This window comes from Delphinus delphis, chromosome 1 (assembly GCF_949987515.2).
Source record: "Delphinus delphis chromosome 1, mDelDel1.2, whole genome shotgun sequence".
Classification (NCBI taxonomy): Eukaryota; Metazoa; Chordata; class Mammalia; order Artiodactyla; family Delphinidae; genus Delphinus; species Delphinus delphis.
Window position 1 is genome coordinate 75,333,623 of NC_082683.1, and position 19,194 is coordinate 75,352,816.

Sequence of the window (19,194 nt, forward strand, 5' to 3'; positions counted from 1 at the left end):
GTGAAATCCCCAAGCCTGGAGTGGAGTGGCCTTACTCCAAGCAAGTGGGTCTCTCCTGACTCCTACTGATTGAGGCCAGGAAGCCTGAGGATGACATCAAAGCTCCCAAATTCTTATGTGGGGATGGGGAATTTCCCACCCGAAAAGGGTGTTGGAGGCATCAAGATTTTTTAAAGTTCCCCAGGCGATTAGTATGAAGCCAATTTGAGAACCACTGCTCTAGAGACTTGTTTCTCAGTGTAGTCTGAGATTTCATGTTGGCAGAAATGAGTGCTTTGAAATTAGGAACCATACTTTATCAAAGGACTGTAGATTTCACGGTATAATATGATACAGCAGGCCTTCCTTGAAAGTTTAGGAAATATTAGTTAAGAGATACTACTGGCTTCCTGATAAGCTCTTGACACTCTGTGGACTTTTAGCAAACAGAAATACAGTTCACATTACCCCATTATCACCACAGCTGTCAAGTGCCCAATTGTTTCTTTTACCAAATACATTGAGTAAGGCTGTGGGTTTTTACTGTTTCATTTGCCTCTCTGTTTACAGCTTTAGAGTGTAAATTGAAACTGAACTTTAAACAAAAAACGATTTTCTGAAGCTATTCTCTAGAGAAAATGCAATGAAAGATAAGACAAATCATGGAATGCATTTATTGATAGCAAACAAGTGATTTTTTTTTTCCAGCACAGATGACTTATTAACTCAACTAATATTGGAGATATGCCATACGAGTAAAGGTTTCCAAGGGTGGTTACGGACGTGATAATGAAAATTTCGTGCATTTTGCTTCTTTGGGTTTGTCATGGTTGTTGCTGATGCACCAGACAGTGTTCTGAAACTTTCCCCCACAGCAAATTTGACACATGCCCCATGCAATAAATTACTATTCCCAGGTTGACTGATTCCAGCAAGAACAAGAATTTCAGAGACCACCCAAAGGCTGATTCATAGTATGTCTTTATTTAAAATATAAAGTAGAGGTGTCATTTAGTGAAGGCTTAATATATGTTAGGCATCGTGCTAAGTATTTTCATGCTTTTTTCATTCAACTCTCAAACAGCCCTATGATACCTATAGATCATCTACCCTATTTTTGGAAGAGGAAACTGAGGCTTAGAGTTTAATTTATTTGCTCTAAATCAGCCAACAGAGACCAAGCTCTTTTCCGCTAACACTTCCTACAGTTACTGAGGGTCAGAAAGGTTCTTCCCAGTAACATCTCTTGACCTGAGCTGGAATTCTGTGAAACATGCTAGGGGCAGAAGCCTGGTCTATGGGGCTTCTGTACTTTTAACTCAACCTTGTCTTGCGCAGATGGAACGCTATGTTGACAGGATCATCTCAACAGGTGTCAGTACTTGGCACCATGACGTTTTACAATGCCAAAGAGTTCCAGGAAGTAGCCAGCCTCCTACTTAACGGGCTCCACTTGCTAATTTCCCAAACGTCTGAGAAGGCGATGAGGTGAAGGAAAAGTTGCAGAAATTAATAATTTATTGGGGTAAGTCTTTTTTTTTTTTTTTTTTTTTTTTGCAGTACGCGGGCCTCTCACCGTTGTGGCCTCTCCCGTTGCGGAGCACAGGCTCCGGACGCGCAGGCTCAGCAGCCATGGCTCACGGGCCCAGCCGCTCCGCGGCATGTGGGATCTTCCCGAACCGGGGCACGAACCCGTGTCCCCTGCATCGGCAGGTGGACTCTCTCAACCACTGCGCCACCAGGGGAGCCCCTGGGGTAACTCTTTTAACACCAGCAACAACAAAAATCCTGATTTCATGTACCTCAAAGATATTGTGGATTTGGTTCCTGACCACCACAATAAAGCAAGCCACAGGAATTTTCTGGTTTCCCAGTGCATATAAAATTTATGTTTACACTATACTGTAGTGTATTAAGTGTGCAATAGCATTATATCTTTAAAAAACAATGTACATACCTTAATTTTAAAAATAATTTATTGCTAAAAAACGCTATCGTCAGTGCCTTTAGTGAGTCATCATCTTTTTGCCAGTGGAGGGTCGTGCCTCGATGTTGATGGCAGCTGCCTGATCAGGGTGGTTGGTTGCTGAAGGCGGGGGTGTCTATGGCAATTTCTTAAAATAAGACAACAATGAAGTCTGCCACATCGATTGACTCTTCCTTTCATGAACGATGTCTCTGTAGCATGCAATGCTGATAGCATTTTACCCACAGAACTTCTTTCAAAATTGGAGTCAAACCTCTCAAACCCTGCTGCTGCTTAATCAACTCAGTTTATATAATATTCTAAATCTTTTGTTGTCATTTCAACAATCTTCACAGTATCTTCACCAGGAAGAAGATGCCATCTCAAGAAACCACTTTCTTTGCTCATCCATAAAAAGCAACTCCTGGGCTTCCCTGGTGGCGCAGTGGTTGGAGATCCGCCTGCCTATGCCAGGGACACGGGTTTGTGCCCCGGTCTGGGAGGATCCCACGTGCCGCGGAGCAGCCGGGCCCATGGGCCATGGCCACTGAGCCTGCGTGTCCAGAGCCTGTGCTCCACAACGGGAGAGGCCACAGCAGTGAGAGGCCCGCGTACCGCAAAAAAAACAAAAAAAGCAACTCCTCATCTGTTAGTTTTATCATGAGACTGCAGCAATTCAGTCCCATCTTCAGGCTCCACTTCTAATTCTCTTGCTATTTCCACCACATCTGCAGTTACTTCCTCTCCTGAAGTCTTGAACCCCTCAAAATCTCATCCACGAGGACTGGAATTAACTTCTTCCAAACTCCTGTTCACAGTGATATTTTGACCTCTTCCTATGAATAACAAATGTTCTTGACGGCATCTAGAATGGTGAATCCCTTCCAGAAGATTTTCAATTTACTCTGCCCAAGAGGAATCACTATCTACAGTAGCCAAAGCCTTACGAAATGTATTTCTTCAATAATAAGACATCCAAGTTGAAATCACTCCTTGATCTATGGGCTGCAGAATGGATGTTGTGTTAGCAGGCATGAAAACAACATTAATCTCATTGTACATCTGCATCAGAGCTCTTGGGTGATGAGGTGCATTGTCAATGAGCAGTAATATTTTGAAAGGAATCTTTTTTTCTGAGCAGTAGGTCTCAACAGTGGCCTTTTTGGCTGTTGTTTGTTTTTGGCCACGCTGCGCGGCTTGCGGGATCTTAGTTCCCTGACTAGGGATTGAATCCAGGCCCTAGCAATGAAAGCGCTGAGTCCTAACCACTGGACCACCAGAGAATTCCTACAACAGTGGGCTTAAAATATTCAGTAAACCATGTCGTAATCGGATTTGGTGTCATCCAGGGTCTGTTGTTACATTTATAGAGCACGGGCAGAGTAGATTTAGCCTATTTCTTTTTTTTTTTTTTTAATTATTTATTTTTGGCTGCATTGGGTCTTCATTGCTGCAGGTGGGCTTTCTCTAGTTGTGGTGAGCAGGGGGCTACTCTTCGTTGCGGTGCGTGGGCTTCTCATTGCGGTGTCTTCTCTTGCTGCGGAGCACGGGTTCTAGGCATGCGAGCTCTAGAGTGCAGGCTCAGTAGCTGTGGCTCACGGGCTTAGTTGCTCCATGGCATGTGGGATCTTCCCGAACCAGGCCTCAAACCCACGTCCCCTGCATTGGCAGGCGGATTCCTAACCACTGCGCCACCAGGGAAGCCCAATTCAGCCTACTTCTTAAGGACCCTATGATTTTCAGAATGGTAAATGACCACTGCCTTCAACTCAAAGTCACCAGCTACACTAGCCCCTAACAAGAGAGTCAGCCTGTAGTTTGAAACTTTGACTTCTCAAAGTCAGGCATTGACTTGTCCTATCTAGCTATGAGTCTTAGATGGTATCTTCTTCCAATATAAGGCTGCTTCATCTACATTGAAAATCTGTTGTTTAATGAGGCCATATTAATGAATTATCTGAGCTAGGTCTTACGGATAACTCGCCGTAGCTTCTGCATCAGCACTCGCTGCTTCACTTTGCACTTTTATGTTATGGAGATGGCTATTTTCCTTAAACCTCATGAACCAACCTCTGCTAGCTTCCAACTTTCTTCTGCAGCTTCCACACCTGTGTCAGCCTTCATGGAATTAAACAGAGTTAGGGCCTGGCTTTGGATGAGGCTCTGGCTTAAGGGAATACCATAGCTGGTTTGATCTTCTATGCAGACCACTAAAACTTTTTCCATATCAGCAGTAAGGTTTTTTCACTCTCTTATCATTTGTGTGTTCACTGCAGTAGCACTTTTTATTTCATTCAAGAACATTTCCTTTGCATTCACAACTTGGCTAACTGTTTGGTGCAAGAGGCCTAGCTTTCAGCCCATCTCAGCTTTTGACATGCCTTCCTCACTAAGCTTAATCATTTTTGGCTTTTGATTTAAAGTGAGAAATGTGTGGCTCTTCCTTTCACATGAACACTTAAAGGTCACTGTAGGGCTATTAATTGGTCTAATTTTCAATACTGCTATATCTCAGGGAATAGGGAGGCCCGAGAAGAGGGAGGGAGACAAAGAAATGACCCATTGGTGAAGCAGATAAAACACATGATTAAGTTCACCATCTTCTATGAGTGCACTGGCTCACAGAAACCCAAAACAATGACAATTAGTAACATCAAAGATCACTGATCACAGATCACCATAACATACATAACAATGATTTTATATAAAAATTTTCGAAACACTGTGTCACCAAAATGTGACACAGACACAAAGTGAGCAAACGCTATTGGAAAAATGACACTTGACACAGGATTGATACAAAACTTTAATTTGTAAAAAATGCACTATCTGAATAGAGCAATAAAGCAAAGCATGATAAAACAAGGTGTGTCTGTATTGCTTTTGGTATACATAGTCATTGCGTATTGCCAATAGTGTATGTTTTGCTTAAGACTTAAAAACACTGTAACTTTTTAAATGTATAGGAGTTCAGGTCTTCCGTCCTATTTTTTTAAATGGCAGAATCCCTTACATTTCCAAAGTCAGTTATGGGGGTAAGATGACCTGCCTATCAAATGGAGAACCAAAATTATTACTGATGACAAAAAGAATAGAAAACATCCATTGAAATGCAGTTATACTTTAATCATTAGTGAGACCTTGTGATCTCCACATCTGGATATAGGTCATACGAGCCTTATATTTAACATGTACGTGGTAACAGAACACAGAACTGCCCTCTCAAATCTGCTTTAGGAAAGAATTCATCTGGCAGCATGCACCATAGTTCATTAAGCTGCTGCCTGACTTTCATATATGCTCAGCTTTAGGCAAGACTATATGTCTGTATATATCCATGGGACTAGTGACCTTCAACAGATGTCAACACTGAACTGAAAATACACAGTAAATCAAATAAAATTAAATATTACTTATGGGAAATCTTATTTCAAGTTAATCAGATTATATGCAGGAACATATCAACTCTATAAGATTAAAAACTTAATAAAACAGAACTACCTCATGCGCCCCCTGTCAAATATAAAATCGGTAAAACTGACATTAGTTTTCAAACTCAAGTTACCCTCAATATACCAAGATGGGAAGTGGCTAAGCTCATCCAGAGACTGAACCACCACTGCATGAGTTGAGAGCAAATTGAGATTTCTATCCTTGAGAGGCTGCTGGTGTGCAAATACAGGATTCTGAAATTCTTTTCACCTAAAGAACTGATTGCATTTCTAGGAGGAATGTGTTTGGTTAGATGAGATGACAATAAACAACTGCCTTGGGTCAGCACAAATTTAGGGTGATTCTTTGTCCACATTTTTCGTCTTAGATATGCTTCTGAGTTCAGCATGTTTGTGTGTCAAATGGATGTTTGTGAAATGCTGTCACCCACTGGGAATTAGGAGAATTCAACCTCTGGCCTAATGTTATATATATATATATATCTCAGAAGAGAATGTTATACATATATATGTATCTCAGAAGAATTCTTCAAGTAAAATACCAACACAAAGTCTGAAAGTCAGCATTTGTTCTCCAAATGTCCACATGTATTTACTCAAAGCTTTATAATTCTTAAATTTTTGAAAGAAAAGTGATGAATTTCTGCCATGCCACAATATTACAAAGCCTAAACTAATACAATAGATGTCATGCTTAGATGAAAGAACTGAGGAACATCATGATTAAGAAAACAAGCTCTGTAGATAGACCTTACCAGTCGCTTAAGCTTTGTGTGTCTCTGTGATCCGTGAAGTGGGATAATTACACTTACTTCACAGGGTTGTTATATAAGATAGCATATGCCAAGTAGTTAGTACACTGCCTGACTCATAGTAGTAAATGCAGTGTTACCAAAATATCCTTATCAGTAATTTTAATTCTAGAAAATGAATGACTGAATACTCAATCTGAATTGTCTTTGTTACCGTCGTATGTGGTTCAAGGGGATTTCTGGGGGCTAGCAGTCCAAAGCCTTGCACATCTTGAAAACTAAAGACTTACTGGTCCACTCTCACTGCACCCCATAAATGATCTGAGGATAATCTTAAAAATCTAGGATTCTACAGGACTCCCGGCTTCTATTTGCAAGTCCAATCCAATGCTTGTGCCCTAGTTTGGGAAAGTCAACCCTGTTTCTAAAACAGGGTGCAGAGTACCCTTAACAGGGTACAGAGGGTTGTCTACTAGAGCGCATTTTCTCAGCAACTTAGTGGATGTTCAAAGCCAAATCAGTGTAGCCCAAGTCTGGTGCCAAAGAAAAATTTCACTCATGTGTTAGGCCTATTTGAACTATAATCCATTTGGCTCTGAAAATCAGAATCAAGATTCCAATGACACACTGATCAAACTATCATAATTTGCAAGATTAAAAAAAAATCTTTTACACACATTGTGTTTAAAAATGTGTTCAAAATTGTCTTGCTATCATACGTTGCATTTGGCAATAGTTTTGTTAGGTCCAATAAAAACTATTCACTAGAGTTTAAAGCATTTCAATATGGCTGCTTTGAATGTTTCTGCAGCCACAGCTGGTGCCAATGTGTTGATAAAAAGTCATTCAGGAAAGCAAGTCTAAGAATATAGTTGGGATTGATATTCTCTCCAGGCCAGGTGTGTAGATCAAATGTCAAGCTACACTGCCAGTTCTGACGCATAATTAAGAGAGACTTGGACATTTAGCACTTGGAAGCATGTAACTGAATAAAGAAAATTAAACACAATTTTTAGAAGCTTATCATGTGCTCTCTTCCACTGGTTTCCATCACTGAGACTATAGGACAAGTGGTTTTGTGCTACCTCCCCGCTTCTACCTGCTGCCAAACAAAATTAGATAATGCTATTCCTGTTTGTTTAGTATTTTACAGCTTACAAAGTACTTTCACATGCATTGCTCATTTAACCCTCACATCCACATAAAATGGAATTTGTGAAACTAGCAAGGAAAGCATTACTATTAAAATTTTAAGAGCTAAGAAAGGTAAAGTGATGTCTACAAAAATGTAGCAATAAGCATATAGAAATACACCCAGAACTTCCTCTTGAAGTGGCCCAAATGTCAGAACAGCTACAAAAATTAGGGCCACTATGGGACTCAGCAAACATCTGGAGACCTTTGGCTCACACCACTGGTAGCCAGACCAGCTGCAGGGATACCAAGGAACAAGATTTGGATTGGAATGGGCTTCAGAAGCCCACTCCTCTTGTCAAGACCAGTGTGGACTGTAGGCTAGGTCTTGGGATCTGAAAGTAAAAGTGAATGTCAATTCTGGGGTATTGGGTTAAGGTACAAGGGTATATTCCAGTGGGTAGAGCTAAGAGTACTTCTAGCATCATCCAACAGTTAATAATGCTGATACTGTCAACTAAAGAAAAAAATGTTCAGCATCTGCCTTTGCTTATAGGTCTCAAATACTTCCAAACCATATGTGGATTTAACATGGATTTGATGATACTGTATAGCTGTTTCTTGATTTCTTGGTTGCTTTTTTTTTTTTTTTTTTTTTGCATTCTGGAAAGAGAACATGAAAGACCAAATGAAAAGAATTATTGCCAGAAAAATGTTTTAGTTCATCTTTCTTTTGAAAACACTGGATTCATGAGCTCAGTCTTATTTCACTGTGTTTATAATTTCCTGATGTTTTTACTTAATTTTGCTTAAAGCGCATATAACTGGATGCCTACAAATTATTCTCATAAACTCATCCATAAATGACTCAATACATGGCAGGAAAGTAGGTTTATATATAAAATATCCAATCAATGTCAGAATCATTAGATTCCTGAGCAACTAACAAAAGGAACACTGAGATCCTATAGGAACAGGGTTGCATACACTCAGTAGTCCCCCTTTATTCCTGTAACACATCCAAAGGCAGCGGGAAGTATAGGAAACAAAAATTCAAACCTATATTTGATGGAACCAGCTCAGACTCCAAAATATTTGTAAATTTTGTCAAAAGCAACTGACTTTGCACAGAAGCCCCATGGGAGGAGACAGAGAGCACAGCAGGAGACAGAGGGCACAGCAGTGGCAAATATCAGAAATTCACAAACAAACAAAAACACTTCCTGAAGTTCAGAGACACATTCTAAGGGGCAGAAGCTATATCCCTTGCCTGAACCCACAAGGTGCAAGAATGGAGATGAGACGAATATCAAAAGAAGCCCCCTTGAAGCTGGTTCATTCAGAGAAAGAGAGGAATCAGGGGTAGCTAAAAACCATACAGATAAGCTATATTCACAGAAGCTTAGTGTCAGCTAATAAGTGGAGAGTCTTTGTTAAAACCACCAATGTGGAAGATTGTCCTGGCCTCTTCCCACCTTAGAAAAGTTTTGCAAAGAGCTGATATAGGAAAATTCAATACATTCCTGAAGAATGTATCTTTGTATGAATCAAAATTCAATACATTCAATAAGGAAAATTTAATAAATAGCACAGCATCAATACAAAGATGCTATAAAAACAAGGAATAAAGTGGCAAATTTATTAACAAAACCATTCACCAGAGCAATACTGCCACAGAGCATATAAAGTTGTGAATGTAAAGGTTTGCCATGAATTAATAAAAACAACCTCCTCTATAAGAGAAAGCCACAAAACAGATCTTAAGAAGGAAATATTGAGAAAGAGAAGATGAACCATGAGCTGTAAGAATGGAGGGGAGAAGTAGAGGAATAAACTAAAACCACCACAGAAATTAGAATAAGACTAAAGAAAGATCAGGGGCAACATATTATGGAAAATATAAAAGGGGTATAGGAGATAAAATTAGAACAGCAAATGCAGTAAAATAAAAATAAAGGAAGAACTAAAAAGGACTGAGAGAAAATGAGAGCTACAGATGACAGGTATAGGAGATCCAACACACACATAACTAGAATCCCTAAGAAAATCTAAATGATGGAACAGAACAAATATTTAAAAACATAATTCAAGTAAACTCTATATAATGAAAGGCCACAGACTGTGCTTTCACCATTTTGTGTGAATTTACCCAAAACAGTCAACATGGAGACATAATCTAGCATATTTACCTGTCTTCAAAGATAAAGAAAGAACACTTTTGGTGATCAGGCAAAAAGATCAAGTGTGTTATAAAGAAGGAAATAATCAGGGTGATCTTGGATTTCTCCAGAGCAATATTCATCACCAGAAAATGTAACAAAATCTAGAAAATACTGAAGGAAAGAAAGCAAGAACTGAGAATTTAACATCAAATCAAATAGGGCTTTAAATTTACAGGCTACAGACAACAGATTACAACATGCAAGAATTTAGAGAATATTGTTCCCATTCGTTCTTGACTAAACTTCTAAACACAAAGGACTGGCCATGAGTTTTAATATACTTAAATGTGAACTAAGACTAAAACAAGCGTGGAGATTAGAGTGACATAAGAGAACATAAATACTGTATGCCTTAACAAAGTAGAAATTATACCATTAACAAAAATTGCAAGAAAAAGGGGGAAAATGTAGGAGGAAAAGTACATAGATTCCCTTGGGTAGTATCTGTAGTAAAAGGATATCATTTAAAGAACATGCTATGTAATATTTGTATTAATATTTAACAATACAAAGGTAAATTCTAAAGCCAGGTGATGGAGATAAGCTAGGGAAAGAGGAGAAATAGGAAAGCTTTTAATTTTATCATTGTTTATAAAACAGAACTAATAGACAATGTCTAAGTTTATGAAGAACTAAAAATATTAAACGACGCTATAATCACAAAGTAGTAGAACAAAATGCCAAACCTTTCTTAATCTCAGTAGAATCACATTTAGAAAGCAAAATGAAGAAAACAGAAAACAGGCCTTCTGCTACATAGCCTTCTCTCTCCCAGCCTGCACCTGTGCTTCCCTAGAATCAGCTGACAGAGGGAGAGAAGACCCAGGCCTGGCTGACAGATGGTTCTGCACAGTATGCAAGCACCACCAGAAAGTGGACAGTGGCAGCACCGCAGCCCCTTTCTGGGATATCCCTGAAGGACAGCAGTGAATAGAAATCCTCCCAGTGAGCAGAACTTTGGGCTGTGCACCTGGTTGCTCACTTTCCTTGGAAGGGGAAATGGCCAGATGTGCAACTGTACACAGATTCATGGGCTGGCTGGTTGGTCAGGAACTTGGTAAGAACATGACTGGAAAATTTGTGATGGGGAAATTTGATGAAAAAGGTATGTGGGTATATCTCTCTGAATGAACAAAAATCCCCATGAAGAAGTTGTGTCCCATGTGACTACTCATCAAAGGGTGACCTTAGCAGAGAAGAATTGTAATAATCAAGTGGATAAGATGACCCAATTTATAGATACCAGTCAGTCTCTTTCCCCGGCCACCCCTGTCATTGCCCAGTGGGCTCATGAACAAGGTGCCTATGGTGGCAGGAATGGAGGTTATGCATCAGCTCAGCATCATAGACTTCTACTCACCAAGGCCAACCTGGCTATGGCCATTGCTGAGCGTCCAATCTGCTAGCAGCAGAGACTAACACTGAGTACCCAATATGACACCATTCACTGGGGTGATTAGCCAGCTATTTGATGGCAGGCTGATTACACTGTATGACATCCATTATGAAAGGGACAATGATTTGTTCTTAGTGGAATAGATATTCACTCTAGATATGGACTTGCCTTTTCTGCATGCAATACTTCTGCCAAAATTACATTCCATGGATTTATAGAATGCCTTATCCACCAGCATGGTACTGAACATGGTATTGCTTCTGATCAAGAAACTCACTTCACAGCAAGAGTGAGGCAATGGGAACATGTTTATGGCATTCACTATTCTTACCATGTTCCCCACCATCCTAAAGCAGCTGGCCTGATAGAATGGTGGCATGAGCTTTTGAAAACTCAGTTATAGCATGAGCTAGGTGAAGATACATTGCTGGGGTTTGGCAAAATTCTCCAGAAGGCTGATATGCTCTGAGAAAGAAAGAAAGGAAGAAAGGAAGAGAAGGAGATGGGAGGGGAGGGGAGGGAAAGAGAAAGCAAAGGTTTCAATCTAATATCACAGAAGGTAGCACACTCAGGTTAAAAAGCATTAAATGAAGCAAAGAAGGAAACTATAACTTTATAATACCAAGGGTAATTCACAGTAAAGATATAACATTTATGATTATTGATGTACCAAGTAATTAGAGGTTACACAAGGAGAAACAAAAACCTACTAACAATAGGAAACGTTAATTCACCTCTCTCAGGCCATGACAGATCAAGAGGGAAAAAAATTAACTAAGAATATGATACAGAAAACCTAATACAATTAATTAGACAAATCTGATTATAAAAATCACACCCTGGGCTTCCCTGGTGACGCAGTAGTTGAGAGTCCGCCTGCCGATGCAGGGGACACAGGTTCGTGCCCCGGTATGGGAAGATCCCACATGCCGCGGAGTGGCTGGGCCCATGAGCCACGGCCGCTGGGCCTGCGCGTCCGGAGCCTGTGCTCCGCAACGGGAGAGGCCACAACAGTGAGAGGCCCGCGTATCAAAAAAAAAAAAAATCACACCCTATATCCTAATAAAAAGAGTTTATACCTTCTGTTTAAGTGCCCATGAAACATTCACAGAAACTGATGATACAGTAATATCAAAAAAACTTCAGTACATTACAAAAAGTAGAAATAGTACAAACAACCTTCTCTGATCAATATGCAATACGACGACAAATTAACAATAAAATCGGAAAATAGAAAGCTTATATCTATTGAAATTTTTAAAGACTCACTTAAAAAAACTCTTGAATCAAAGAGGAAAACTCAAAACTAAAATTGCAGAACATCTGAAAAAAAATAAGAAAACTACACATTACTAACACAATTCTGAGGAAAATCAGAGCCTTAAAATAGTTCTTCAGGGCTTCCCTGGTGGCGCAGTGGTTGAGAGTCCGCCTGCTGATGCAGGGGACACGGGTTCGTGCCCTGGTCCAGGAAGATCCCACATGCCGCAGAGCGGCTGGGCCCATGAGCCACGGCTGCTGAGCCTGCGTGTCCGGAGCCTGTGCTCTGCAACGGGAGAGGCCACAACAGTGAGAGGCCCGCGTACCGCAAAAAGAAAAAAAAAAAAATAGTTCTACTATAAGCATGAAAGAATGAAAATACATAAATTCAGCATTATTTTAAGAAGTTAGAAAAGAAACAAAACAAAATGAAGGAAAGCCAAAGGAAGGAATCAATAAAGATAAAAGCAGAACTTAAGAAGATGGAAGAAAAGAACTAAAAACCTGGTGCTTTGAAAAGAGTCAATTGAGTGGATAAACTGCTAGCTACCTTAGTCAAGAAAAAAAGTTTTAATGTGCTAATAAACTAAATGATAAGGGAGAAATAACCACAAAAATGAAAAAAAAACCAAAGTATTAATAAATTGGACTATTTTTTCAAGAACAAAAATACCAAAACTGACCTTAGAAAAGAGATAAAATCTAAACAGCAAAATTTCCATAAAAGAAACAGAGAAATTCATCAAAGACCTACTACTGCCTACTGCCCATTTTTCCCAGTTGAAACACCAGGTAGAAATGATTTCTCATGGGAATTCTACAAGACCTTCAAAATACAGATACTCCCAATGCTATTTAAAACTAGTTTAGAATATAGAAAAAGAATTTCAGACTCTTTTTTGAAACAATCAGGACACTGATGGTAAAATCTGACAAAGCACATATAAGAGAAAACAATCTCCAATCTCATGTATGAAAACGGAAGAAGACTCCTAAATAAGTCCAGTAGCACATTAAAAATAATAATGCATAATTTCCAAGTAGGATTTATTATAAGTCTGCAAAGGAAGTTCAATATTAGAAAATCTATTAATCTATTGTTATAATCTATCAATTAGTAGGCATAAGAAGAATCATACGATCATCTTCATATATGCTAAAAAAGCATTTGACCAAATTCAAGATCCATTCTTGATGAAATTCTTAAGAAAGTATTTATCAATAGATACTTCTTTAAATATTAAAATATTTTTATTTCAGCCAAAGTCAGTATTATATTTAAGGGAGAAACATAAGAGCATCCCCACACTGTAACAAGCAAGAATGGTCCTATCACCACTGTTATTTAACACTGTATCAGAAGTATTAGCCAATGCAATTACACAAAAGAAAAAACTAAGAGATGTGAAAATTAAAAAGGAGATAAAACTATCACTACATGTAGATCATATGACAACATACCTAGAAAACCCAAGGAAGTCAACTGGAACACTACTATAAACAAACAAAATATTCAGTAAATTAGAAGGTGCAAAATTAGTAAAGCAAAAATTTTCATATACCCAATATTAATTAAAAATATAGGGCTTCCCTGGTGGCACAGTGGTTGAGAGTCCGCCTGTAGATGCAGGGGACACGGGTTCGTGCCCTGGTCTGGGAAGATCCCACATGCCGCGGAGCGACTAGGCCCATGAGCCACGGCCACTGAGCCTGCGCGTCCGGAGCCTGTGCTCTGCAACGGGAGAGGCCACAGCAGTGAGAGGCCTGCGTACTGAAAAAAAAAAAAAAATATATATATATATATACATATATATATATATATATATATATAAAATGGAGACCCTATTTCTAGGTAAAAGGGCTAAAAGAAATGTTCAAGCCCTGACAGTATAATGGAAAAAATATTAAAACATTCTTTGAAAGACTAAAAGAAGTCTTGAATGGAAAGGCATTTTGAACAGGAAGACTCAACATCATAAGGATGTCAATCCTCCCTAAGTTAATTTGTAAATTAATGTGATTTGAATAAAAATAAGGTCTATCTAGGTTTTATTTTTTCAGAATTAGACCAAGTGATTTTAAAATTTATATGGAAATACAGAAACAAAAGTTGAGAATCTAAAAAAAAAAAAAAGTTGAGAATCTCTGCAAAAGAAGAGTACTAATGGGAGATTTTCCTTGTCAGATAAAGCCTCAGTAATTAATAAAGTATACTACCGACACATGAATAGTCAAACAGACCAATGCAAGAGAATATAGTCAGAAAGAGAACTAAATACATATGGAGCTTTAGTATATAATAAATGTGATACCTCAGAGCAGTGAGGAAAAGAGGTACCATCAATGAATCATCTGGGAACAACCAGGAAGCCATGTGGAGAAAAAATATGACCTGATCTATACCTTACATCAGAACCCAAGATAAAACCCAAATGGGTTAGGAATTAATCCTATAGATACAAACACATGGGAATAAAATGACATTTTAAAATATCAGTTGAAGCACTGAAGCAACATACTGACAACTTAAATACTCAGCAATAGGGGACTGATTAAATACACTAATAATATATCTATAAAATGGAACCCTATAATTTTGTGTAAAAAATATATATTATATCAAAAGACCTCCAAGCTATATTAAGTGAAAGAAGCAAGGAGCAGTAAAATATATAGTAAAATGTAGAGTATGTTATTATCTGTACTTTAAAAGAAGAAGGAAAATATAATATATATTTGTATTGGCTTACATATAAAAAAAAATCCTTGTTAAGGATAAGAAACCAATAAAAGTGGGCACCCTCTGAGGGGCTATGGGAACAGGCTGAGGTCAAGAATGAGAGGGAAAGTCGTAGCTGTATACTTTTTTATACCTGCTGATGTTTAACCCAGGTAAATGGGTACTTATTCAAAAAAGATAAATTAATACATATTTTAGGGGTTCCAAGATGGCAGAGGAGTAGGAGGATGTGGAGTTCATCTCTCTCCACAAATGCATCAGGAATACGTCTACAGATGCAACAATTCTCACAGAACACTGGCTAAACACTAGCAAAAGACCCTGGACACCAGAAAGGACTATGAAGATCCCCACATAACTGGGTAGGACAAGAGAAGGAGGAGGAGAAGAAGAGGGAAAGGACCTGCACCTGGGTCGGGGGAGCTAAGGAAAGGCAAGAGATGCCCACATCTGGGGAAGCTCCCTCACTGATGGGGAAATCGCTTGGGACAGAAGGAAAGCATTTGAGGCTGTCGGAGGAGGGTGAAGCAACCTATCTGTGGCAGACAGGACAGAGTGAAAACTACACAGATGGTCCATACTGCAGCCCTACATGCCCTGGACGGGGATGTGTGTCCACAGTGCACACAGGGGCTGGGAGCTAGAGCGTGGAGGTTAGAGAGCAAACCCAGGGCGAGGAATGCTGTTGGCTGTAGGGACACAGCCTGAGGGGACAGGAGGGGCGAAATCTGCAACAGGGAATGCCTATGGAGGAAAACTGGACTGCCACGGAAGCAGGGTGCTACTGCTGAGTCACATGCAGGGGGCAGAGCCACCACTGTAACCTCACTCTCCTCACATGTCAGCACCTGCCGCCAGGCAATAGAAAAAGCCCTGCCAGGGCTGATCCTCACATGCCTGAAGCCAGGCGCTAGGAAAAGCCTCCCACTAGGGCCCTATCTCTTGCTTCTATGGTCGCCGGCTTCCCTGTGCACCTGGTGCCACCAGGTCTCCCGTGATGCAAGCAGCTGTGCCACCTCCACACCCAGTCCTCACCGGGGCAGACCCGAGTGCTCCAGGGCAGCCTCGGGAGCAGACTCCTGTAGGTGGCCCGCATGCAGAGATGGCGATAAAACCACAGCTGAGCACCAGGGGCAGGGCGACTAAGGAAGAGGATCGAAAATCTTTCCAACAGCTGAACAAGCTGCAGATTAAATCCCCAATATCAGCTAGGTAGACCCTGCGTCTATGGACTACCTGAACGGACAATGCGTGTTCCACAAATGAAAACCGTCTAGCTCTGGCAGCTGCGGACTTTGGGGACAGCACATGCGGGAGGCGGGCCAGATCAGAGTCTGAACTGTCCCCACAGGGCCCACAGCAGGTCCGAGACTGGCGCAGAGGCAGAGGAGGGCCTCCTGGGGAGGCAGAGGTGGGCTGTGGCTCACAGTGGGGGCAAGGACACTGACAGCTGAGACCCCAGGAAAACATAATTACTATTGTTTTTATTATGTTTTGATTTGTTCCATTGTTGGTTCTGTTTTTTTCTTTTCTTTTTCTTTGTTGTTGTTTTTAATTTTTATTTAGTCTTTTGGGATTTTTTAAACATTTTCTTTTTATATTTCTATTTTTATTCTATTTTTCTGTTGTTCTGTGTTTTGTTTCTCTTTCTTTTTCTTCTTTACCATTTTTGTCTGTTTGTTTTGTTATCTTTGCTCTATTCTTCAGCTGGCACTATGCTTTGGTTTTGTTTTTTTGTTTCGTCCTTCGTTAGTTTTGTTATTGTTTGACTTGTTTTTGGGTTCTTTTGTTTATCTGGTTGTTCTCTTGTTTTTTGTTTTCTTTGGCTCTGTTTTTGTTTCTTTCGTGTGTGTGTGTGTGTGTGTGTGTGTGTGTGTGTGTGTGTGTGTGTTTCCTGGTTTTTGTTCCTGCTTGTTCGATTTTGCTTTTACCATTTGTCTGGGGTATTGTTTGTCTTTTTTGTCCCTTTAATCCCCTTAACTGCAATGACGAGTGGCTTGTGGGGTCTTGGCTCCCCAACCAGAAGTCGGGGCTGAGCCTCTGGGTGGGAGCACAGAGTCCAGAATGCTGGACCACCAGAGAATTTCCCAGGGAATATTAAACAGCAAGAGCTCTCATGGAGGCGTCCATCTGAATCCAAGACCCAGCTCCACTCAACAGCCTGCAGCCACCAGAGCTAGATGCCTCATGCCAAACAACAAGCAAGACAGGAACACAAACACACCCATCAGCAGACAGGCTGCCTAAAGTCATACTAAGCTCACAGATACCCCAAAACACACCACCTGACATGGCCCTGCCTGTTAGAGGGAAAAGACTCAGCACCACCCACGAGAACACAGGCACCAGTTCCTCCCACCAGGAAGCCTACACAAGCCACTGGACCAACCAATGGTTGGTCTCTGGGGGCAGAGACCAGAAGCAAGAGGAACTATGACCCTGCACCCTAGGGAAAGGAGACCTCAAAGACAGTAAGTTAGACAAAATGAGAAGCCAGAGAAATACCTTGCAGATGAAGGAGCAAGGTAAAAACTCACAAGACCAAGTAAAGAAGAACTAGGCAATCTACCTGAAAAAGAATTCAGAGTAACCATGGCAAAGATGATCCAACATCTCAGAAACAGAATAGAGGCACGGATTTAGAAGATGCAAAAAATATTGAACAAGGACTTAAAAGAACTAAAGAACAAACAACACAATAACTGAAATGAAAAATACACTAGAAGGAATCAATAGCAGAATAACTGAGGCAGAAGAACGGATAAGTGAGCTGGAAGATAGAATGGTGGATATAACTGCTGCATAGCAGAATAAAGAACAAAGAATGCGAGATGTCCGCTCCTCTGGCAAGACGAGGCCAGGAGACGCTCTCCTCAGCTCCTTGCCTGGGTGGGGAATTCAGGCTCTAGGGCCCTCAGAAATCCTTGTTTGAGGGTCCCACTGAGTTCCCCAGTCACAGTGGTTCAGCTCAGCAGAGCGGCTGCTTGGGAATACTGCTCGGGAGCTTCAGAAAGCTTTCTTGGAATCTGACATGTTATCACTTTGGGACTGTTGGTCAGCTGCTCCTGACTTGGCCACATGAAGGCTCAGACTGTCCCAGTCTCTGAAGAGAACTAACACTATTAGCATATCACTCACCACCATGAACCCAAGGTATTTCAATGAAGAGTATCAGGAGGACATCTACAAATCCCAGACTGGCATGTGCAAGTTCTGAGGAATGGTGGAATAACCCCATGTATCTGGGTGACCTTTGGAGACACGTGACACAGAGCTACAACAGGGCGGTGGCTGACACCCAACTCATAGCCCATCTTCTCCAGCAGTGTGGTTGACAAAGTCTTGGTGCTCCGGCTGGCTGTCAGGCCTGAGCCTTTGAGGTGGGAGAGCCGAATTCAGGACATTGGTCCACCAGAGACCTCACAGCCCCACATAATATCAATTGGTGAGAGATCTCCCAGACATCTCCATCTCAATGCTAAGACACGGCACCACTCAACAACCAGCAAGCTACAGTGCTGGACACTCTATGCCAAACAACTAACAAGACAGGAACACAACCCCACCCATTAGCAGACGGGCTGCCTAAAATCATAATTAGGTCACAGCCACCCCAAAACACACCACCAGACGTGGACCTGCCCACCAGAAAGACAAGATCCAGCCTCATCCACCAGAACACAGGCACCAGTCCCCTCCACCAGGAAGCCTACACAACTCACTGACCCAACCTTACCCACGGGGGACAGATACCAAAAACAATGAGAATTATGAACTTGCAGCCTGCAAAAAGGAGACCCCAAACACAGTAAGTTAAGCAAAATGAGAAGACAGAGAAATACACAGCAGATGAAGGAGCAAGGTAAAAACCCACCAAACCAAGCAAATGAAGAGGAAGTATGTAGTCTACCTGAAAAAGAATTCAGAGTATTGATAGTAAAGATGATCCAAAATCATGGAAATAGAATGGAGAAAATACAAGAAATGTTTAACAAGGAACTAGAACAACTAAACAGCAAACAAACAACTATGAACAACACAATAAATGAAATGGAAAATTCCCTAGAAGGGATCAATAGCAGAATAACTGAGGCAGAAGAACGGATAAGTGACCTGGAAGATAAAAAAGTGGAGATAACTATCGGAGAGCAGAATAAAGAAAAAAGAATGAAAAGAATTGAGGGCAGTCTTAGAGACCTCTGGGACAACATTAAACACACCAACATTCGAATTATACAACCTCTGGGGTCCCAGAAAAAGAAGAGAAAAAGGAAGGGACTGAGAAAATATTTG

At 40.6% G+C, this 19,194-nt stretch overlaps 1 pseudogene; it reads left to right on the forward strand.

Moving 5' to 3' along the window:
- The first annotated feature begins 1,369 nt into the window (after positions 1–1,369).
- LOC132421371 (uncharacterized) lies at positions 1,370–11,370 on the forward strand (annotated as a pseudogene).
- The last annotated feature ends 7,824 nt before the right edge of the window (positions 11,371–19,194 follow it).